This window comes from Vicugna pacos, chromosome 1 (assembly GCF_048564905.1).
Source record: "Vicugna pacos chromosome 1, VicPac4, whole genome shotgun sequence".
NCBI lineage: Eukaryota > Metazoa > Chordata > Mammalia > Artiodactyla > Camelidae > Vicugna > Vicugna pacos.
Window position 1 is genome coordinate 44,181,797 of NC_132987.1, and position 24,503 is coordinate 44,206,299.

The following is a 24,503-nucleotide window of genomic DNA, read 5'->3' on the forward strand; positions in this document are numbered from 1 at the left end:
ATGGCTATCATTATTTCAAAGTGGTGATGAAAAAAAGAGAGCTTTTGTTTTTTTTTCCCTTTGTCCAAGAGTCATATTACATACAAGGGCATTGAAGGTGGAAAGTATTAATGCAGAATCTGAGGAGAGGCAGAGGGTTTGTGTAAAAGAAAAGAGGGCTAGGAAATTATGTTGGGGACAGATTATGGTAGCCTTGGATTCCAGGCAGATGAGTTTGGACTTTTTCCTATGGAGGTTGGGGAACAATTGAAGGATTGTGGATGGGGAAAGTAATATGGGATCTTACCCAGCCGAGATCTCTTGTGTTTAGCAGGAACAGTGACAACCTCTGGCTGTACTGGGGTGTCTCTACTTTGCTTTTTAGGTATGGATTTAGGAGGAGTGGGAGTCTTGGTAGGGCCATATGGATTTGGAAGGGATCTGAGTACATGTTTTTGTTAGACTCATGTTTGCATACTTTATGAATTCATTCATTCCACAAAGATGGGGATTCTGAGATGAATAAGCCATTTCCTATCATTAACGTCTAATGGAGAGGCAAACATGCACAAAGATAATTATAGTAAAGTGGAATAATTGATATGTATACACAAATACAGCTGAGAGAGTTGGTGTGTTCAGGGAGGGAGACCTAGACAGGAGATGAGAACCTGGTTCAGCCTAAAAAGGTGATGAGGAAGATTACTCCAGCAAAGGGAGAATAAGCCTGAGAAAGGCATTCTGGGTATAGGGTACAACCTGAACACAGATGCACAGTTTAGAAGAAGGAAGAGTGAGACAATCCCATCAGGACCTTCTTGCTAAGTTTAGAGCAGGCAGGGAAGGCAGGGAAGGCAGGGAGAAGGCATGAAGGAACTTGGATTTTATCCTGCAGGTTTTAGGTACTAAATGACATGGCAAGTTCTGTGGTTTAGAGAGAGAACCTTGGCAACTTGTTAGAGGATACATTTGAGGGTGAGAAGACTGGAGGTGGGAGGTCATTGTCGAAATTCTCCTGAGAGATAATGGATGAGCCTAAACTAGGCAGTGACTATAGGCTAATAGGAAACTGAGACATTGGCACCATTCCTAAGGACAAAGTCGAATGACAAAAGCATGTGTGAAGGCACTTGAGTCCTTAAATATGGTAATAGTCCAGGTCCTGTGGTGACTCAGTGTCAGATGCTAGGGGCAGTTTCCATAAAAGTATTTCCTGCTACTCTTGTGAGAAAAGAAAAATCTAAAAGTGAATTCTTTCCTTTTCCAGATGAATGAACTAATATCTGAGTCTCAAGGAAATCATAAATAATGATAACACAGTAATGGGTTTGGCCTGAAGCCAACAGTCTAACTCCAGGGTAGAGACTGACTGGTATCACAGAGCAGCATCCAATTAAATAATGCGCTGCCCTGACTCTCTGAAGAGTGTTTATGGAGTCTGATAAACCTGAGAAGCTTGCTTAGTGCTTATTCTTGAACGTTTCTTTCTGGGGCATTCCTCTGGGGAACACTCTTATTGGTGACCTGTCTCCTGCCCCACCATAACCCAGATCACTTCACCATGACCAAGAATTGAGCCCCCATCCTTGGGACGTTTCTTCATCACCAGAGGGCACCCTCACCTTTTGGTATGGGTGAAAATCCAGAACATATGTTTCTCTAATCTTAAACATAATCATGAAGTTTTATGCAACTTCTTGGAGAATCAAAGGAAGGAGAAAGATGAGGAAAAAGCAAAGAATGTCATCTTAGGTCATCCGCAGAAGGGACAAAATCTCAAGAGGAGAGTCTGGCTATATAAAAACAGACAGTCCTGAATCTAATTTTGCTTTCAGTAGTTCACACCAGCAGATTCTAGAGCCAATATAAAATGTAAAGCAGTTGGAAAGAATAGTATACAGAGCAGAAAATAAATCCATTCACAGCAGAAGAACAGCTTACAGCAAAACTAGCCAGGACTGTCTTGTAATTCCCTAGAAGTAAGGAAAAAGAATAGTCTTACTGCTTGCCATTCTATCTCCTAATTTCTGCTTGGGTAGGAAAAAATCTTAGAATAAGTAGAGATTATACAGTCTGGTAACACATCTTAATTATTTATCATATTGTGCAACTGGACCACTATCATAAATGCAGCTACATGTTTCTCAAGAGCCTGGGACCTACAGGTAAAGAAAAGAGTGATTAGCTGGCATATGCAGGCTCCAATATGATAAGCTGGTTCTTTGGAACTTGGAATCAATTTTCCAGTAGAACCAAAGTATATATACACTGTGGTGAGGTTTTTAAGGCAGCTTACAGACACCCATTTAAACTACAGTTTACTGAAATGATATACGTTTTAACAGTTATGCAATCTTTTATTAATAAAATAAAACCAAATCAAGCACCAAATAGTGAAAGAGAAAAGGAGAGGGGAAAGTACTGTGTGGGCCAACGTGCAGGTGAAGCTAGGCTGTGGAGCCACGCCTCTTACTCTTTCAGAAGATGCTTGACCTTGGAAAAGTCACTTAATCCCAGTCTTCTTCCTTACATTCTATAGTCCATCTCTAGAATGAAGGTGATTTTAATACTACCTATATTCTGGAAGGTTGTGTGTGTAAAAGTAATAATAACTGTAAAACAATTTGAAATCTATGAAACCTGTAACATGAAACATATTAGGTTGATGCCATTGTTTTCAATACTGGTGTTGTCAACCAGAGGGTGAATGTGGACGGTGAAGCTGGTTGAGTCAGATGCTCCCAGCTCAGGCAAGCCTGGTTCCTCTACTGAAAGGATAGGAATGGTGTAAATGGTCAGAATGAGTTGAATATAGAGCTGGGAGCGAGGTAGCTTATACCCAGGGAACATCTTTATATTGATGTGGTCAGAATTGTTACACAGGACACTTGTGACCCAAGGAGAATGGATCTTTAAAACGATTTTACATGTGTCATTCTCAATTTAATCCATCTAGAAGAACCACCATACCAAAACACCATCACTAACAACCTTTTTGCGAAAAGCCCACAAAGGTACAGTTAAGAATCTGTTCAAGTGTTAACAGCTCACTGGTGGAAGACTGGCTCACTCTTCCAAGATAGCAGAGGCCTATCCAAGTAACATGCAAGCATTTTCTGATTTTTATGAGTGATATATATGCAGAGTGGACATTCGGCAAGATTATGATGTGTTCAGATTTGCTCTCTGCACTTTTCTAGACTCCTTTAAATAGTCCATGCCACTGTTCTGGCATCTCCTTTCTTTCCTTTCACTGTATTCTCCTTATATTTTGGCCACCAGAGATCTCCCATGGTGAAACCCACCTTCTCCTGTCCTCAAGCTAGTGTTATAGGATTCAGTTTCTCCTTTTCTCAATACTTCCCTTCATTCAAGCATGTAATTTTTTTGAAGGCAATGGTACATCTAGAGATAGGTAGATAACTTGTGAGGCATCAAAAAATTCTCCGGCAGCCAAAATGTTTCCCTCAATGACTTAAAGTGCCAAAAATGACACATTAGTCACTTCTTTAGGTTGCAGTTTAAATGGTAATGTACATTTGTGTCTTTTCTGAAGATAAAGGCATTATCATTCATTATTAACTTTGAATAAATTATTTTCATCAGATTAGCAGAGGCAATATGTTGCAGGGATTGAGGACTCAGATGTGGGAGCTAGCCTGCCTTTGAATTTCAACTTTGCCGTTTGCTCTCTGTATGACTTTTGACTTAACCTCTCTGTGCCTCAGTTTCCTCATAATACCATGAGGATAATAATAGGTGCCAGCTTCATAGGATTGTTAGGAGGATTAAATGCTCCATTATATGAAATGCACGTCGAGCACTGTCTGATACTTGAAAGTACTCGATTTGCAAATTATTATTCTGCTCAGGCACTAACACTGGTATTTAGGAGAATGAAATATACATTGCTTCTTTGAGAAGCTAATACCCAAACAGGCTTATTTAGACTGCTTCAAAAGTGTATTGATCTCCATTGTTAAGTTTTTTCTTGCACTTAAAAACATATCGAAGCTTTTAACTAATATAGGTAGTGTAGTTTTGTGAGCCTGCAACAAGAATGCCACGTGTGTAGCCTTCTTAAACCCTTATTGCATTTAAATACTCTTGTCTTCCACACTGTGTTATAAGCAATAACACATTGCTTATAAGTCTTCTCTTTGAGCCCTTTAACTCCTTCTTGTAGATTAGTTATTGGTATTCTTTAAAGTCATCTCTGATCAGTATAATTTTGTGGAGGGCAGGGATCACATCTCATTTATCATTATGAATTCTCTAGAGACTTGATACATGATTATCAAATGAATGAATAATTGAAAGATCTGTAAGGACAGAGATTTTTGAAATTTTGTTCATTGCTGTATCCCCCAGCATCTAGAACAGTGACTGGCGCATAGTAGGTGGTCAAAAAATAGTTGCTAATGATTTCATTAAATGAAGGGAGGCACAGATTTGCTGTTGAAGTTAAAATGGCATTCTATGTATGAAACTGAATTTTCCACTGAATTATATTAAATATTTTGAGCTCTGTTCCTCTAGGGAAAAAAAAACATGTGCATTGGGGAAGTGAACTATGCCATGCAGGCTAGGACATTTTCTTGCTCATTTGGATATTTCTCTGCAGGTAGGGGAGAGTAGAAATAGTTATCCATAAGCTATATTCTCCTGTCTCTAGGCAATAGCTATCATTTATTCACTTATTCATTCAACCGAAAGCTCTGGACACCTTGGTTTGTGAAAGACACCATGGCCGATGATGGGTGGCATGAAGCAGGGAGCGTACGCAAAGATGTCGATGCCAGGGTTTATGTCTGAGTAGCTGAAATGAAGTGTAGTGCTCTCTCCCATTGGAAATAAAGTGTGATGATCTCACTCAGTCCACTTGTAAGAGAAACTGCATTGCCCGTGCCTCCTGGTGAAAAAGTAGGTCTTTGTGATTCTCATCCTCTTGGCCAAAACACGCATGACTAACAATCACAGGTATTAGAACTAGGCTGTTCAAAAGAGAAACAGTCACTAGTGGGAGGAGAACAGAAAAGAAAAACAAAGTGATCTCAACTCTTTCAAGGTCCCCTGTCCTGCAGCTTCCGCTACACTTTATGTTACCTTGATAGATAAACATCTTAAGAGTAACATGTTTGTTCAGGAGAAAACCTCAGGCGAGTGTTCAGTACTGAGATGACCATGTTCTTGGCTTCAGGTGACCATACACCTAGGTTTTCCCAAGGCAGTCCTAGTCTATGCCTGTTGTCCGAGGGTAATTAATAGGGGCCTTTTCACTATCATAATTTTCCTGTTTTAGATGATAAATGATGTGGTCTCCTATTCTCTCAGTGGGGAACTGCTTTAGAGCATGAATGCATTGTTACATGCCATCCTCCATGGTTCAGTGTACCTGTTTAATCCTCTAGAGAGAATTGTTAATCTTTTCTTTAGTAGAATTGTAAGCTCTTCACGGACAAGAATCTTATTTTCTGCTTCTTCTATTCCTTCTTCCAGGCATAGCTGATTATATAGTAGCCTGCAATATATTCTTACTAAATTTTATTTAACTTTTCCCCGACTTAAGATTCTTTGGAAAAAATTCATAAATGTGCATTTTTCCTATTAGATGTATATATTCTTTGAGTTACATGTATTTATTCCTCAGATAAATTCTATAAGAAAGTCATCCAGCAAGTTATCAGTGGATGTAATCCATAGAAACCTTGATTTATGCTGAAATTGTGCTTTCTAGATGCTCATTTTGTAGCTTTTAATTTATAGATTGGAATCAGAAAGGCTGGTTAATAAACATTAGAGTGTATTTCACTACTTCACAGATTATCCAACACACACAAAAACTACACTAGCATAAACTAATATTTTTAGTTACTGTTCTTTAGATGAAAAGAGAACACAAGCAAGGTTGAAGAAAAAAGAAAAAAGGAGATTCCAGATTTGGTGAACATCATAAAGAAAGTTAAATAGTAGGGAATTAAAATGGTATGCATTTTAAAGCAAACAACTGTTTGTTTATTGAGCACTTATTATGTATCACTTACAGGTAATACTTATATTATTGAGCTTTTGGGACAGAATACATAGAAGACCTTAGAAGTGAGTTCTAGCACTGCAAATGTTGAGTTCACAAGGTAATCACTCTTCCACTGGGAGACGTTTGTGCACCCTTAAACTGGTTCATGGTATTGATTTAAGGAAACATTTACATTTCTTTGGGGCACAGTACACTATCCATCTACTTATTTAGGTGCTTGCTTGAAGGGGGTTTAATATAGGCAGAGACAGTGTTCTTTTTTTCCTTAAACCACAGCTTGCATGATGTTTGTCTTATTTTTTAATTTGTGTTTTTAGTTTTTCAAATGTGCCCATAGGCGTTAAGTAATGGTAGCATATTTATAAATTAAAATATAAATAAATAATTTCAGAAAGCATTAACAGCTGGCAAATATTTTTTCATGTGAGTTGTTTTTAAAGAAAGAAATAAACAGTTCTGTGAGCATGGAGAAAAAAAATACCAGGTTACAGAAGAGTAGACTGCAGCAAGAACCTCTTAAAATTCTAAATTTCATGAAAACCTGAAAAGAATAAATATATCCCTTGAAGGAAGGTGTGAGACTTGAGAGTGTGTCTGGGTTGGCAGGGAAGAGTGAGGGCTAGGGTAGTTCAGTATGAATTTTACGTATCTAATATTCATGGCGAGTGTAGTGGAGACCCTGCTTCGTATTGCCTCATATAATACATTTGATTATGAGTAGAAGGGATTTAATAGTAGCTCTGTTAAGTGAACTTGTGAACTGTTATTACTGTCCTGGGGATGATCAAAAGATAAGACACAGGTACAAATGGTATTCATTTCAGCTCTTCCTGTTTCTTTTTATCAAAGAGTTGGGGCTTGCATCCCTGAAGACATCCTTTGAAGAAGGATGAAGCCATCCATTGAAGACAATGCAGTCATTTGTGCAGGAGAGGCAGGGATTTAGGAATCTAGTGCCATGGCCAGGATTTTATAGAATTTATTTGAGGAAGGCAAAATCTTTCACAGAAATCAATTGTTAGAGACTCGTGACTCTAAGATACTCTTTTGAGCAGTTACACTTAGAACATAACAAACCTAGGAAAAGACTGTTAGGGGATCCCCAAGGAAGTGTGCAGACTACAGTAGCAGAGAGAGAGTTGAGTCCTTTTAGCCCCTGACATTGGACCTTGTTCCCAGTTCCTTCATGAGGAACCCAGAGACTAAACAATGATATGAAACCCCGGTAACAGCAAGATCACATTATGCGTGCATTTAACCTAGTTGGATTCCAAAATACTGATCAAAAGATAAAAGGGTTGATGACAATTTAAAATGTCCAGTGTCAGCTTGCCATTTTAGTCAATAAGCTTAAGCCCAGAGGCAGTGAATGGAGTCAGTCAAATCAGCAATAATCATTGCAAGTTTGAAACCTGTTTTTAAAATGTGAGAAAGATGTAAGGGTTTCCCTGATCAGTGGAAAAGAAATCTGCCAGATAAGTGGATGAGCCTCCAGGCCTTACAGGAAAAACTTTGATAAATGAGGGCTAAGGAAGAGTTAGATGGGCTGATAAAGTCATCTATGGAAAATGGAATGAAGGCAATGAAAAAGAAGGGCCAACAAAATAGAATCTTCATTAATTTGCTGAAGTGTTCCAAGCAGAGATATCTTTGAGTGACAGTTTTAAAATATATTATCTCTGTGGAATCATACATTGAACATTACAGTAAATACTAAATTTTTTGTGAGCATATTTGTATGTAGGTTGTATATATGCAAAACCATGTACATAATGGTGGTGGATAGTACAAAAGACTTAAAAGACTTTGAAGGATTTTTCTGACTTTACCTCCTTTTTTTTTTTTGGCTTTAGATAATGACATTAAAAACTAACCTCTTCATATCATACTTTGCTACTCTGTTCTTCTAGACAGCCTGTGAGTCAGCTCCCAGGAATCCCAAGTAAGGTGGAGGAGAGGTGAACTCTTGTGTTATGCAGGTGGGATTTAAGTCAGTGTATGAAGTTGCTGCCATTATTATGATTTGAGTTGTGTTCATAGGTTGATAAGGCTTGAGGAAACTCAAGTCACGTAAGATGTTTTCATTACAGAGTCTGGGTCAAATTATTCCCAGTAAATTCTTTTGTTGGCTTTTATAAAATTTTGTAATATGGTGCTTCCCTTTCATTCTGTATTTTTATATATGGACATCTGGTCTAAGGGGATCTTATCTACTTTACTATTAGATTTAAGATTTTGACACCCAGATTATGTTAATATAGATAAGAAGCCCTCTTTTGGAGAATTTGTTCTTTATAGAGTGGATTAAAATGCCAGTGTATTACAGTATGAATTTAAATAGAAATAATACCATTTTTTAATTTCAGGGTACTCTATTTGTGATACTTTATGTGCTTTCATATGGATTGAAATTTCAGTTCCACAAATATTTATATTGTGACCTATGTGACTGAGTCATGAAGATGGGTAGTAAAGGTATAAGAGGTGAGTTGGTCAGTTTTTCATCTTCAAGAAACCCATGATCTTTTAAGATAAATTGACATTTATAAGAATAATTATGACATAGAATGCACACTAGTAGCTGTCAAGACCAGGCACAGAAGTAGTACGGAAAAATAAAAATTAATCCTATTGGGAGAAAATGGAGTCAGGAAAACCTTCCCAGGGAGGTGGGCCCCAAGAAAGGCTTAAGAGATGGCCAAAGAGGGAAAAGCTATTCTGAGCAGAGAAGATGGACTGTGCAAAAGCATGAAATAGCATGCATGCTGTGCTTGGGTAGTATATCAGTACTGAAAAGTGTGCATGCATCTGTATGTGTATGTGTGTAGAGGAGGCTGGACAGATAAGCAGGATCTTAATTATAAGAGACCTTTAAAAAAATTTTTGGCCAAGATTTATTCCATAGATTATGGAGAGCAATTTAAAGTAATTAGTCTGGAGAGAGATGTGTTCAAATTTGTTCTGTAAATAAAACATACTACACATACTGTTTTTTTTTTTCAACCTGCTCTGAAGAATGAACAATATGATGAGAGTATCTTCCACATTATTAAATATTTATCAGTCCACTAATTAAAATGGTTGCATTGTATTCCATGGATATTTTCACCATTTAATTAATCAGACCCTTATGTTAGACAGTAAAGATATTGGGAGACTTAAGTTTTTGAGAGCAATAAAGAGTTCAGTTTATAACATGTTTTAATTGAGATGCTTATAATACAGCCAAATGGGGATAACCAGAAGGTGCTTGAATATATAAATGTGAAGACAGGGAGCAAGATCTGAGAATGTAGACATAAATTTAGAGTCATTAGTATATTGATTAGTTGAAGCCAGGAGAGGGAATTTAATGGCCAAGGAAAAGTAAACACAATTTATAAAAAAGAGTAAGGGGATAGAACCTTTGAAAATACTGATTTTTAAGCAGTAGGTTGAGGAATAAGAGACAGAGAAGGAAAAGTCAAAGAAGTAGGAAAAAACATCCAGAGAATATGATGTCAGGAAATCCAAGGGAAAGGAGAAAGTTGATTCTCGTAACAACTTTTGGAGACACGAGTCCAGGTACTATGATTATTATTATTCTCATTCATAGGGGGCTAAGGATCTTGCTGAGGCCAATGCAATTATAAGTGATAAAACTGGATTGCTGATCTTGATTGTCTAACCCCAATTCTAATGAAGTTAGCACAGAATTTTATGATTCAGGTAATTAAAGAAGAGTATAAAAGAATAGCAGAATAAGCTTCAAAAGCTAAAATTAAGATGGAATCTGTAGGAGAAATAAGATGTAGGAAAAGAACATGTTCTTAAATTATAGCAGGCAAAGGATATCCCGAAATAGGTTGGGAGAGAGAGATGATAAAAATGTCTTTAAAATGTTAAGTCTTGGCTTTCAAATTTGGGAATGTGGTGGATAAGATGATCAGAGAAACCCTGCCCAGAACAGCTGATACTCTTAAACAAGACAGACTGAAAACAAACATCACGAACAGGTGTTTTAAAATTTTTTTCCTTTTTTGAAAGAATTTAAAATTTACAGAAAAGTTGCAAAAATAGACAGAGAGTTAAAATATATCCTTCCACCCAATATTCCCTAGCTTCCTCTAATTTTAACTACTTACATAAATATAGTGCAATGAATAAAACCAGGAAATTAATATTGGCACATTGCTATTAACTGAACTACAGACTTTTTAAAATTTCATCAGTTGTTTTTTTCCCTTAATGCCCTTTTGTTTTTGTTGTTCCAGGATCCAGTGAAGGATCCCACAATATATTTAGTTGTGTTCCATTAGTGTCCTCCATTCTTTGTTATTTCCTTATTTTTTTCCTTTCCTTGAAACTTTTAATGCATACTGACTGGTTATTATGTAGAATGTGTCCCAAATTGAGTTTGCCTGCTGTTTTCTCATGATTAGAGTGAAATTATGCATTTTAGGCAAGAACATTATCAAAGTGTTGTTCTTCTCACTGCATACAATCAGAGGGTACAATGTTGACATTTCATTACTGATGATGTTAACCTTGATCATTTGATTAAGGTGATATTAGCTGGTTTTCTTCACCAGAAAGTTACTAGGTTTCCCTTTTCAATTGATAAATATTTGGGGGAGATATTTTGAGACTATGCTAATATTATATTTCTCCTCAAATGTTTGCCTACTAACTTTAACACCCATTAGAGGATCTTTTAAAAAGCTATGTAAATTTTTAAATTTTTTTAAATTAATAAACTTAATTTTTTTTAAGCAGCTTTAGGTTCACAGCAAAACCTAAAAGTAGAAAGTAGAAAAGTAGAAAATAGGGAGATTTCCCATATATTTCCTGTCCCTACAGACTCAGACCTACCCCAGCTATCTATATCCCACACCACATGGTACATCGTTATAATCAGTGAACCTACATTGGCATATTGTTTTCATTCAAAGTCCATAGCTTATATTAGGTTTCACTCTTGGTGTTGAATGTCTTACGGGTTTTGACAAATGTTTAATGACATATATCCACCGTTGTAGTAATAGAGTTTCTACATTATCTTATAGGAGTTTTAGTTTTGTGTTTTGCATTTAGGTCTGTGATCCACTTTGAGTTAATTTTTTGTGAAAAATGTAAGGCCTGTGTCTAGAGTGAGTGAGTGTGTGTGTATGTGTGTCCAGCTATTTCAGCACGGTTTGTTCAAAAGACTATCTTTGCTCTGTTGTATTGCCTTTGTTCTTTTGTCAAAGGTCAGTTGACTATATTTATGTGGGTCTGCTTTGGTTCTCTGCTCTATTCCATTGATCTGTTTGTTTATTTTTTTCCCAATACCATACTGTCTTGATTACTGTAGCTTTATAGTAAATCTTGAAGTTGGGTAGTGTTAGTTTTCCAACTTTGCTCTTCTCTTTTAAGATTGAGATGACTGTTCTCTATCTTTTGTCTCTCTATATCAACTTTAGAATTGAGTTGTTGATATCCACAAAATAGCTTGATGGGATTTTGATTGGAATGAATCTATAGATCAAGGAGGGAAGAACTGACATCTTGACAACATTGTGTCTTTCTATCCTTGAACATAGACTGTCTCTCCACTTATTTAGTATTTCTTTGATATATTTAATCTGAGCTTTGTAGTTTTCATCATATATTTTGTTAGTTTTATACCCAAGTATTTCATTTGTTTGGATGCTAATGTACATGGTAATATGTTTTAAATTTCAAATTCCACTTATTTATTTCTGATATATAGGAAGCAACTGACTTTTGCGTATTCGGCTTGTACCTTGCACCCTTGTTATAATTGCTTATTAGTTGCAGGATTTTTTTTAAAATCAGTTCTTTCAGATTTTTTACATAAGTGATCAAGTTATCTGAGAATAAAGGCAATTTTGTTTCTTCCTTCCCAAACTGTATACTTTTCCCTTGGCTTATTGCCTTAGCTAGAACTTCTAGTATAGTGTTGAACAGGAGTTGTGAAAGTGGACATCTTTACCTTATACCTGATATTAGTGGGAAAGCTTCCATTTTCTCATCAAGTATAATATCTATAGGTTTTTATTGTAGGTATTTATCAAATTGAGGAAGTTTCTCTTTATTATTAGGTTTCTGGGCATTTTTATCATAAGTGAATATTGGATTTTGTTACATGATTTTTCAGCATCTATTGATATAATCATATGCTTTTTCAGAGTATTGATGTGATGGGTTACATTAATTGATTTTCAAATACTGAACAAACATTGCATATTTAGGGTAAATCCTGCTTGATCATGGTATATAATCTCTTAATATATTGCTAGATTCAATTTGCTAATATTCTGTTTAGGACTTTGCATCTGTGTTTGTGAGAAATCTTGGTCTGTAGTTTTCTTTTCTTGAAATGTCTTTGTCTTGTTTTGGCATTAGGATAATGCTAGCTTCATAGAATGAGTTAGAAAATAGTTTCCCTGGTCTTATCTTCTGGAAGAGATTGTACAGAAATGGTATATTTTTTTTCCTTAAATGTTTTGCAGAATCCACAAGTGAACCTACTTGGCCTAGTCCTTTTTTTTTTTTGAAACAAAATGTCTATTCAACTTCTTTAGTAGATATAGGCCTATTTAGATTGTTTCTTTGTGATTTTGGCAAATTCTATCTTTGAAAGAATTGTTCATTTAATCTAAGTTATCAAATTTGTGAGCATAGAGTTGTTCATACTATTCCTTTAATGTTCTTTCAACGTCCATGGAATCTGTAGTAATGTTCCCTTTTTCATTTCTGGTATAGTAATTTGTGTCCTATTACTCATATTTAGCTAGTGGCTTAGTGATTTTATTGATCTTTCCTATGAACCAGTTTTGGTTTTGTTATTTTTTTCCTAATGATTTTCTGTTTTCAGTTTCATTGATTCTGGCATTTTCTTCTGCTTATTTGGATTTAATTTGCTGTAATTTTTCTAATTTCCTAAGGTGGAACCTTAGATTATTGATTTGGGTCTTTCTTCTTTTCTAAAATACATATTCAAGACTAAAATTTTTGCCCTAAGCACTGCTTTTACTGCATCGTACAAATTCTGATAAATTGTATTTTCATTTTTTTAGTTGAAAATATTTTTAAATTTCTCTTAAGATTTCTTATTTGAGTCATGTGTTATTTAGAAGTGTGTTTAATCTCCAAGTATTTGGGGGATTTTCCAGCTATCTGTCATTCTTTTTTATTTTAATTCCACTGTAGTCTGAGAGCAGATACTGTATGATTTCTGCTCTTTCAAATTTGTTAAGGTATATTTTATGGCCTAGAAGTGGTCTATTTTGGTGAATATTCCCTGTGCGAATGAGGAGACTATATAATATGCTGTTGTTGGGTGAAATAGTCCAGAGATATCAATTTTGTCCAGTTGTTGAGTTCAACTGTGTCTTTACTGATTTTCTACCTGTTTGGCCTTTTTATTTCTGATAAAGGATATTAAAATCTCCAGTTATAATGGTGGGTTCATATATTTCTCCTTAAGTCTCTATAATTTTTGTCCTATATTTTGTGATTCGCTATTGTTAGGCACATATGTGTTAAGAATTGTCATATATTCCTGATTTATTGATCCATTTACCATTATGTAATGCTCCTCTTTATCCCTGAAAACTTTCCTTGGTCTGAAGTCTGCTCTAAAATGAATATAGATACTCCTACTTTCTTTTGATTGATATTAGCATGATATATCTCTATCCATTTATTTTTAATCTATATGTGCCTTTATGTTTAAATTGAGTTGCCTGTAGGCAGAATATAGTTAGGCATTATTTTTGACCATTAACATGTAAGATGATTATTGATATAGTCAGATTAATAACTACCATATTTGTAGCTGTTTTCTATTGTCATTATTTCTATTTTTGTCTTCCACACTTTTTCTGCCTTTTGTGTTTTTGTTTAAGCATTTTATGATTCAATTTTTTCTCCATTTTAGCATATTAGTTATACTTCTTTTTTTAAAACTTTTTTCAGCTATTGTCCTAGAGTTTCCAATATACATTTACTACTAATCCAAGTACACTTTGAAATGACACTATACCATTCCACAGATAGGGCAAGTACCTTAAAATAACAAAAATTCCTAATTTTCTCTCTCATCCCTTGTAATCAGTTATTGCTGTCATTCATTTCACTAATCCATAAGCATACATAAGTGCCTGTATACATATACATAAGCATATACATAAGCATCCGTAAACGAATATATTGTTGCTGTTATTATTTTGTACAAACTTATCAGTTAGGTCTATTGAGTATGAAAAAACCCAAATATTTTTATTTTACCTTCACTTATTCATTCTCTCATGTTATCCCTTTATTTATGTAGCTCTCAGTTTCTAACCTATATAATTTTTCTTCTTTTTGAAGAACTTTTTAAAAGCATTTCTTGCAGGGCAGATCTACTGGCAACAGATTTTTCTCAATTTTTGCTTGAGAAAATCTTTATTTCTTCTTCACTTTTGAAAGATACTTTCACAAAGTACAGAATTCTAGGTTGGTGTTTTTTTTCTCTCAACACTTTAAATGTTTCATCCACTCTCTTCTTGCTTGCATGATTTCTGAAGAATAGTCAGGTGTAATTCTTATCTTTGCTTCTCTGTATGTAAATGTTTTTTTCTTGTGTTTTTTTTCAGAATTTTTTCTTTATTTCTGATTTTCTGTAATTTGAAAATATGCTAAAGTGTAGTTTTTTGGTATTTACTCTGCTTGATGTTCTCTAAATGTCCTTGATCTGTGCTTTGGTGTCTGATGGTAATATTTGGATTGTAGTAATAAGTTATTGCTTCAAATATTGCTTCTTTTCTTCTCCTTTTGGTATTCCTATTACATGCATGCTATACCTTTTGTAGTTGTTCCACAGCTCTTGGGTATTCTTTTCTTTTTTTTTCCAGTCTCTTTTCTCTTTGATTTTTAGTATACCATTTTGGAAATTCCTATTGTCATATCCTAAACTCAGAGATCTTTATTCGGCTTTATTCAGCCATAACCATTCTAGTTAATGAGCCCATCAAAGACATTCTTCATTTCTGTTACAGTGTTTTTAATCTCTAGCATTTCTGTTTCTTTCTTGGAATTTTCATCTCTCTCCTCACATTATCCATCTGTTCTTGCATGTTGTTTATTTTTCTATTAAAGCCCTTAGCATATTAGCTGTGTATTATTAATTATATATTTTTCAAAGTTCCTGTTCTGATCATTGCAGCATTCCTGCCACATATGATTCTGGTTCTGATGTTAATTCTCTTTAAACTGTGTCTTTTTGCTTTTCAGTATGACTTATAGGTTTTTATTACAAGGGGAACATGATGTATTGCATAGAAGGTACTGTTACAAATAGGCTTTTGATAATGTAGTGGTAAGATATTGGGGGAGAGGAAGCATTCTGAAGTCCTATGTTTAAGTCTCAGTCTGTGACTTATATTAGGTGAGCCTGCGCTCCTGGACTGTGGATTTCACCAGTGCTCCCCAGTTTGTACCTCCTCCCGACCCATTTAGGTTTGACAAAATTGATAGAAAAGACTGGAATTAAGTATTTCTCTTCCTCTATGTATATTAAGCTCTGGTAAAATACATTCTCTTGTAGGCAAGCTTTGCTAAGAAGAACAGAATGCTCTGGCATATTTCAAAATGATTCCTTTCCCCCTCCTCCTGTTGGAACCATGGGGAGATTTTTCTTTCATATTCACTGTGAGGACTTGGTAGAGCTCCTTGTGGTAAAACTCATAAAAGTGTAGGCACCGACCTGTGATTGGGCCCTCCTAGAATTTTTAACTTTTAGAATTTCCCACATTGAGCATCCAGAAATTTGACAGTTACACTTCAGGTTTTCCTACCCTAGCACTGGTTCCCATAGAGGTTTCTGCTCAGAGATTTCTCCTCCAGTAACTTGTGATTCTCTTTATCTGTCTGTCTTTCCTGTTTGGGGACAGCTAGTTTTGCTCTGTGGTCTAGTAACCACATTAAAGGAAATGTGCGTAGGGAAAAGGAGACAAAGCCTGAGGTCTGAGCATAGTGCAGATTGAATAGAAGACCCACCTACATAGTGGTTTCTTTAAGAATGAACATGTTCAATGAAAGAACTAGGAGAAATTCTTATAGAGCTAAATGGTAGAATTACATGCCCATCTGCATTTTGAATCCTAGTGGAGTACAACAAAAAGTAAAAAAGTCTTTCTTGGGAATTCCTAATCAGAACCTGTATTATCTTGGTTTGGAATTCAAATTCACTCTTTTTACCATTTATGTAGAAGAGTAAAAGTCAAAAAATAGACAAGAGATCCTTGAAAAAGAAACAGTTGGAGAGGTTTGCTTTGCTAGGTATCAAGATATATTATAAAACTATCCTGCTTATGGTAGTGTGGTTTTGGCAGTGCAACACACTAATAGATAAATGAATAGAACACAGGCCAGAGATCAGCATATTCATATTCATATATGTAAAACTGATCTAGATAAAATCAACATTGAAGACCAATAACAAAAGGATTTGATAAGATGATATCAAGATAATTGGATATCCATTGAGGGGAAAACATGATAATAGATTCCTACCTCACACCATATATAAAAATCAATTATTATTGGGTCAAAACTTTAAAGGCAAAGGGAACACTTTAAACTTTTGAAAAAAAATATAGAAAGCTATCTTATTGAGCTTGAAATAGATGAGTATTTCTTAAAAGTCAAATAGTGCAAATCTTAAGGAATTTGACTACTCCTGACTGCTAAGTTTTTAGGCTTATTTTTTAGTAAGAAGGTATAATGAAGAGTATGATTATATAAGCCATAAGTTGAAAGAAATTACTTGCAACACATATAACTAAAAATTATTAGTACCTAGAAGTATAAAGAGTCCTGAAATTCAATGATTAAAAGATAAACACAAGAAAAAATGAATCAAAGCAAATACACAAATGAACATATTGCTGAAGAAGAAACATGACTGGCCAATAAATATTAAAAATGCACAGGCTTATTAGCAATAAAAAAAGTGAACCACAACAAGGCAATACCATTTCAAACTCATCCAAATAGCAAATATGAAAAAGTCTGACAATACCAAGTGCACTTTCCTGTGTGTGTGTGTATGTGTGCACAGGAGTCTGTATCTTGATGATAAAATGAAGCTCGAAATCCATCTTTGCTACTTATCAGTGATGTGGTCTTTGACAAGTCATTCAAACCCTAGCTTCAGTTTCCTCACCTACAAAATTCAGAATATAATTTCTTCGCGGAGTTGTGAGGAACAATGATAATGCGAGACAAACATCAGACATATAGTTTGGCAGAGAGCAGGGGGAGTGGTCATAGATGATGGCTGCTAAAATTGAGATAAGTTGGGGTGCTTGTCCAGAAGTATAATGTTTATGCCAAAGTTTCACTCAACAGAATTAAGTCAGAGTGAATGTAGTAGGACTTTAAACACCTTTCTTCAAAAATGCTCTTGTTGTTGTTGTTCATTCTCGTAACAACAACGACAGTAGCATCAGCAGGAGTAATGATGAATCACTGAAGGCGTAACTCTGTGCCAGGCACTGAGTTTAGTGTTTTATATTCATTATTTTATTTACTCCTTATGCCTACTTTGTAAAGTAGTATTATTATCTTCATTTTATGGTTGAGGAAATTGAAACTCAAAGAGCTTACTTAATTAACTTGCCCACGGTCACACATAGGCAGTTATTTGTAGTCTTGGGAATAGAACACAACTCTCCCTGGCTTGACTATAATTCTCTAGTGTAACTGATTCCTCTTTAGCAGACAGGTACAAAATCAGAACTTTTGACTTATGAGCAATTTTCATAATTAGTGGCATCGAGATTAATTTATGTGAATTATAGTGTGATGAACCAATGCCAGTATTAAAAAAAAAAGTTTATGAATTTCAGTTGGAGTTTCTGGTAGTGTCAGTATTTTCAGCCTAAATCTTTTGTGGAGGTATTGCTATTTTTGACAGAATTGAGGAAAGGGGAAAATAAAAGGAGAATTAGAGTAAAAATGAGGTGACCTGAACACTTTTCTTTTTCTATGTGATTTAAAGCTCCATCTACCAACCCCAGAGACCTCCACAGTCTGACTCCCTTCAGGAATAATTAGAATATCACTCAGACTGAAATAGGATGCTAAAATTCATAATATATTCATACACAAAATTTCTTTTAAAAGTTAGAATCTTGCCCCTTTTAACTCCTTAAAGCAGCCAAACCGTTGTCCTTTAACCCCTATGTTAACAGGGTCTTTCCAAAAACACAAATGTGCAGACTCTTGGAGTGAGACGGAATCTAATAGTCTTGGGGTGTAGTTTTGTTTCTTGTTGTGCAGAATTTCAGCTAAAGGATTGCTCAAAATGTTGTGGTTTCAATGTTGAGAAACTTATTGTCTCTTGAGGTAGCTTCATCTATCTTCAGAGAGCTCTGATTGCCAACAACAACAGAAATAATGATAATAGCTCATTTTTTATTGAGCGTTTATGATGTGCCAAGTACTGTGCCAAGTGCACAATGTGAATTGTCTCATTTATCCTTATAATAACCTCTGTGACACAGGTGCTATTATTATCTCCAATTTACAAATTAAAAACACAGAGGTTTTGATCCATTTATTATAATTTTAACATCTACAGACTCAACTCTGATTTACTTGGCAACACTTTGATATTAGAGAACAGCTCAGAACTCTGAGTTAAACATCAGCTCTTTTACATTAAACTTTTAATGTTTAATTGCTTTTCTACATTCCATTTTTGTAGAAAATGTGAAATCAGGTAGACATCTGATTGAAGGGAAAAAGGAGGGAAGAAATCTTATTTCATCACATTTAAAATGTGACACCCCGGAGCCTTACTACCGTCTCTCTTGTGTTGTCCTCATTGCTCCACCCACTTTTTTAAAGACGCAAGGTTAGATCTATAGCAATGAAAAACATTTTCCTCTGTAACCCACTACACTATTTGCAGAAGGTACACGTAGTCCTGGAAGGTACGTGTAGTCCCAGAACTGTATGCATTTCTAAATTATTTTAGAAGTGCTTAGAGGTAATGCAAATGCATGGTATATCATTCAAAAAAGAAAAGGGACAAAAATAATTACCAAGATAAACATCAGAGGGGGGAGGGTATAGCTCAACAGTAGACTGCATGCCTAGTATGCATGAGGTCCTCAGTTCAATCCCCAGTACTTCAATTGAAAATAAATAAGTAAATAAACCAAATTACCCCCCCAAAAAACCCCAAAACAATAAAAAAAAAAAAAGATAAACATCAGCAAGAGAGAGGAATTCACAAAGTCAATCAATGTTTGTTTTCCCCTAATGGATTTTTGGATGCTGTTTTTAACAGCCTGAGTTTAATGTTTTTTCCTCTATTTATGTAAGATTATGTATCCTTACAATGATTTACTTATAATTTGGATCATGTTCAAAACTTTTCTTAAGGCAACAGAATTACATTTTAGCCACCTGATATTATTATAGCCTTATACAATTGGTGTTTTCATGATAAAATTAGACATTTATAAATCTGCAATTTTAAATCCTTAAGACGTAAGAGACGGCTAGAAACTTGAAGCTGTAGTATATTTGAACCTTCACTTTCTCCCTTAAAATCACAAACACTACACCTTACATACGTAAAAGTTGGGTGTGTTGTATAGTCTTATAGTTAGATATTTAACCTAAGCCATGTGAAATGACTAAAAATCTCTTCATTGATGTGAGTTTTAGAAATCATACATTAAGAAGCAATATTTTTACAGCGCTTAGGATTCATGCAGCTTTGTCATAGGTAGGGAAAAGGAAAGTCACTTAATGGAGGAATGATCATGCCCACCTTCCAACATATAACTGTATGTTACGTATGACTGGCTAAGCCCGACCACACTAAAGCTATTCTCGCAATGGTGGACTGCCTCCAATAAACAGAAAGAAAGCCCATCAGGCAGATGGCCAATTTAAGAATAGAAATGAGCCTACAGTCGTCATTTAATCTATTTGTAGGCATAAATGAGAACTTATTTTAACAAAAAAACCCTGTGGTGTATTTTTAGCATCTTGCATGGTGAATGAATGGATTTTCTGCTTCCATTTGAATCAGAACTGTTAAAATAAGCTCCCAACACTACTATCATCTCTTCAGTATCACTTGTCTTGAGTCTACCTGTCAGTATATTCTCCTCCCTTGCAAGATACATAATAATCTCATTTAAAATCATTGAGTTCCATGACACCAAAAAAGCTGACACAGTTTCTCCCTGCTTGCTGTTGTACTACTACTCCTGAGTGATTGATTTTCTGCGTCAACACCACTGTTTTATGTTTCCAGATTTCTGAACAAACACTTCAACTTATTTTTGGATCACTGTTTTCTTTTGATAGATTGTGATTTATGTATGCATTATTTCCAATTTCCAGTGGGAACAACTTTCATAAGAAAACAATAACAACAGAGCCAAATCCCCAAGTCCCCTGCTGGGTCTCAAGAAACCCACCTACTTCCGTCTCTACTAACCTCTACTATCTTGCTTGTCAATGAGGGTAGCTATGAATTAATGCATCTTAAAATACCACAGTTTGATTTGACTTAACAGAAACACACTGCCTGGCAAAGAACCCTGGAACATCTTGATACTCATAGAGAGCCCAGACCTGAAGTTTTATACTAATTCTCACTCAGTACTCTAATATGGCACTCCTTAGGCATAGCTGACCATTCATTTCTAAAATAATCATTATTAAGGAATTTATTGTTTGAGGTTTTCATTGTACACTTATCCAGAGAGCAGATTTTCAGAAAATTCAAGTATTTTAATTTGTCTCAGAATATCAAAAATAAGATAAAGCAGAAACAAATATAATCACTGATCATATAAAATAATGGCAATCCCCAAGGAAAGCCAAAGTCTTAAAGAAGGAATAAGATGATTTGAGAAAGGCTTATTAATGACTAGAAGGAAGGGGATGTTCACAAGGAAGGGATTTTTTTTTTTCCCCAGAAAAAGTAAGAGTCAAAAAAAAAAAAAAAAAGAAAGAGAAAAAGAAATCAGAATAAAAGGCAAATGCGGAGGAGGATGAGAATGGCAGGTAGCCAAAATGGTAAAATAGGAGTGAACTAAAAGCTGCTGTCAGAGGTTGAGAGTGAGAGAGGCAAAGCTGAGAATTAATTATGAGGGAGAAAACCCTTATTATATCAACAAGCAGACTGATACAGCTTGGTAGCATCTTACCAACTTGTGTTTTTAATCCTGAAAGGCGAATGTAACATAAAATAGCTCTGAGAGCCAATGTGTCATTTAGTGCAGTACATTAAGAAGGGCAAAGATAAGAAAATTTTGGCATGCATATTGTATTATTTAATCTTTCTCACAATATTATATAACTTACATGACATTAAATAATAATATTTCAAAATCAAAGAGCAAATCAGATTTGTTGTAGATAGTAAATTAACTAACGCTATTGAACTTTGTAAAATAACATCTTTTTCTAATAGTGAACTGCTCCTTTTAGACCAAAATCTTCCCCCAGCTGGCTTTGCACAAAATTTGATGTGGGAAGGAATCTTTCTGCTGGTTGGAGGAAGCTCAGCCCTTCCTCTTGAGGGATTAAATTCAAGGTTCCATTTAGGGCTGGAGATAAGACTGGATCCAGGCTTAAAATCTGAAGCTGTGACCCACACACAGCCTCCTGTGGGCTTCAGATCAGCTTCTCAGATGATGAGTTTGTTGAATGACCAATTTGTTAGATTTATAAATATGTTTATCTACTAAAACTTAGCTTTTTGTTACTCTTTAGAAAATTTATAATAATTCTGCAGATGGATTTGAAGGTAGCCAGGACTCCAGAGTTCTGGGCCCTCAATTTCTCTCTTTGCTTTAGTCTCACCTCTGTGGGATCCAAAGCCCAGACTGTGTTGGCCACTGTCCTTTTCCCTATCTTGGCTTTCTAGTTTCAGAAGATAAAGTAGAATGCTATTCAGATTGCCTCCTTAAATACAAGTTGTTGTAAACAGTGAAAAATACATTTTATCACATGGGCAAATTTGATCACTCTCCAAAAATTGGGGAAAGAATTGTAAAAATGATGAAATGTTATAAACAAAAAAAGGACTTTTAAAATATCAGAAAGAAATTAATATAAACTGTTTGACTTTTAAATTTTGGTTATATTAATAAGAAGGAAATAATCATAGGATGTACTATAGAAAGGTAGAGTAATAATCATATACATAAGAAGAATATATTTATGAGAATAAATCATTCCATAACCTTAGCTTTTAAAAAATTGAAAAACTGCAAAACATTAAAAAATTTGCTGAATGTGTTTATGAGAAATATGTACATAAGAAAATGTATTTCTATTAATTAGTCAGCAAGATTATTTCTCAAAATAAGATTTTAGTAAACTTTAAATTTGGTGAATTCTGCAAATTGGTCACTTGGCAAATTGATTCTTCAATGAATTACATTTTCATGAATGGGACTATTTCAGCTTTCTTAAGATGAACTGTGTTTGAAAAACTTGAAATAATTAGCAACATTTAAAAGTCAGTAAGTTTCTTGGAAAGCTCTAGATTATTATACTATTTCTTGAAGATTGAAAAATCTGCTACATTGAACCTGTATTTCTATACAGGAACATTAGCTGGACTTGAATAAGGCTGCTCCCTTCAGCAAGGTCAGTGTGCTCATGACAGTCCTGGTTTATGCTTGTTTTCTTTGCATAATTCTTAATAGTGCCTACTTCACTATGGCAGTATTTAATCCAAAAAATAAATTGTATGGCCGCTCCAGTGAATGAACTCCAGTTCTCCCTAGTTTGTGTACCTTTTATCTTTTAATTGGCCTCCTTCACACACTATCTGCATAGGCTTTGTAAGCATTTGAATGTGTTATTTCTGCTCTAGAATTCTGCTGTCTAGCTCATGTATGTAGAAATACACAGCTAATTCTTCCTTAGTGACGGATTGGGGGTTGGAGGAAGGATGACTAATACTCTACATGGAGGATTATAATTGCCAAGGAAACCAAGATGAAAAACACTTGTATATGAAAGAAATTGTGTCTGCTTCTGTTGGAAAGTCTACAATGCTGTAGCCAACAATTATCAGGAAATTTCTCAAGGAGCATTGTCAAGCTAGTCATCAAATATTATTAAATAGATATATTTATTGTACTGCAGGGATATAAATGTCAAAGGAAATGGAGAGTCACTGCCGATATTACATGGTGAGTACTGACAAATTCCTAATTTTCAACTTCTCATTGTTTCTTAATTTGTTTCAGGAACCATAAAGATTATCACAAATTTAAGTCACGCAGTTAGGTTAGATACAGTTAAGTTATAGTCAATGATATGCTGGTATCTGACTCTCTCCTAAACTCAAAAAGTATGGATTTGTAACATTTGCCAATTTCTGTAGTGTAAATTCTCCCAGCATTGCTAATTTCTCCTACAGTTAACAGCTGAAGTTAACATCTCCTGATATTCCTGAATATTTAACAGTTGACTTCCTAGAGTCTGTACAAGCTTACCCAGCACACCACTAGCAGCTTTTAACTAGTTGCAATCTGCTTCTGAAGTTGCATCTAGCTTTTTCCTATTATCTTTCAATTAAATTCAGAAGACACATTAATAAACCTCTTCTCAAGGAAAGCTATTTTACAGATAATTGTATCTCTTAATGCTGAACTTATTAGCTTCATTTGTAGCTAATTACCTTTAAAAAGTGTGGGACAGAAGGAAGCTTACTGTCATCTCTTAAACGCCCTCTCACTTACATAGTGTGTGTGGACAGCAGGTGAGCCATAGGGACAACTCAGTGGAGAAAATACCAACTAGGAAGAAGTTGTATGTGAATATGTAAGATAAAACATTTAGGAAAAGAGTATAAGGAAAAATAAAATGTGAAAAAAGAGATTGATAAAGACCTATTTTAATTTTTCAAAGTGGACATGAACACAGTTAAATAAATGTTTTCCCATATTGGTTGTTTGACTGCAAAGTGAGAATAGTTGTGATTATTTCTGCCTTCCATATCTATCATTTAATTGAATTCAAGTAACTCCTAGGACCATCTTATAAAATGGAATTCGTGTCAAACTCATGGTATCAATTTTATGGGATCATTTCATTATCCACTTAAATTCCTTAAATTTCATTTTCCAAGAACGAGTCATTTCCAGAAGTTCTAGAGATAGTAGCCACCAGCAACCTGGGCCCCCCGTTCCTATTACTGTGGGTTTCTCCCTAGTAGTTATGGTTGGGGTACGTGCAGAAACCAGTCACACTTTCCTGATAAATTCCTGGGGTGGTAAAGTGGATGGGTAAGAAACAGCAGGGACCTGTATACTGAGAGATGAAGAAAATTCTTTGAGAGAATTTATCAAAGGGAAGGGGAGTCTGATATGATGAGGTTGAGTCGGAGGAAAAAGCTTAAGTTGTTACAGGGGAGAAGGAATTTTGAGCAGAGCCTTCAGGCTGCTGCACGATTCTTGCAATGTTT

General features: G+C 35.1%; 1 protein-coding gene and 1 long non-coding RNA gene across 4 annotated transcripts in view; one reads left to right on the forward strand and one right to left on the reverse strand.

The window, feature by feature from the left end:
- SPATA16 (spermatogenesis associated 16) overlaps positions 1-24,503 on the reverse strand; it is a 203,246-nt gene that overhangs the window by 83,071 nt on the left and 95,672 nt on the right. The window lies entirely within an intron of this gene.
- LOC140696389 (uncharacterized) overlaps positions 1-24,503 on the forward strand; it is a 57,378-nt gene that overhangs the window by 21,818 nt on the left and 11,057 nt on the right. The gene's annotated exons all lie outside the window — the stretch shown is intronic.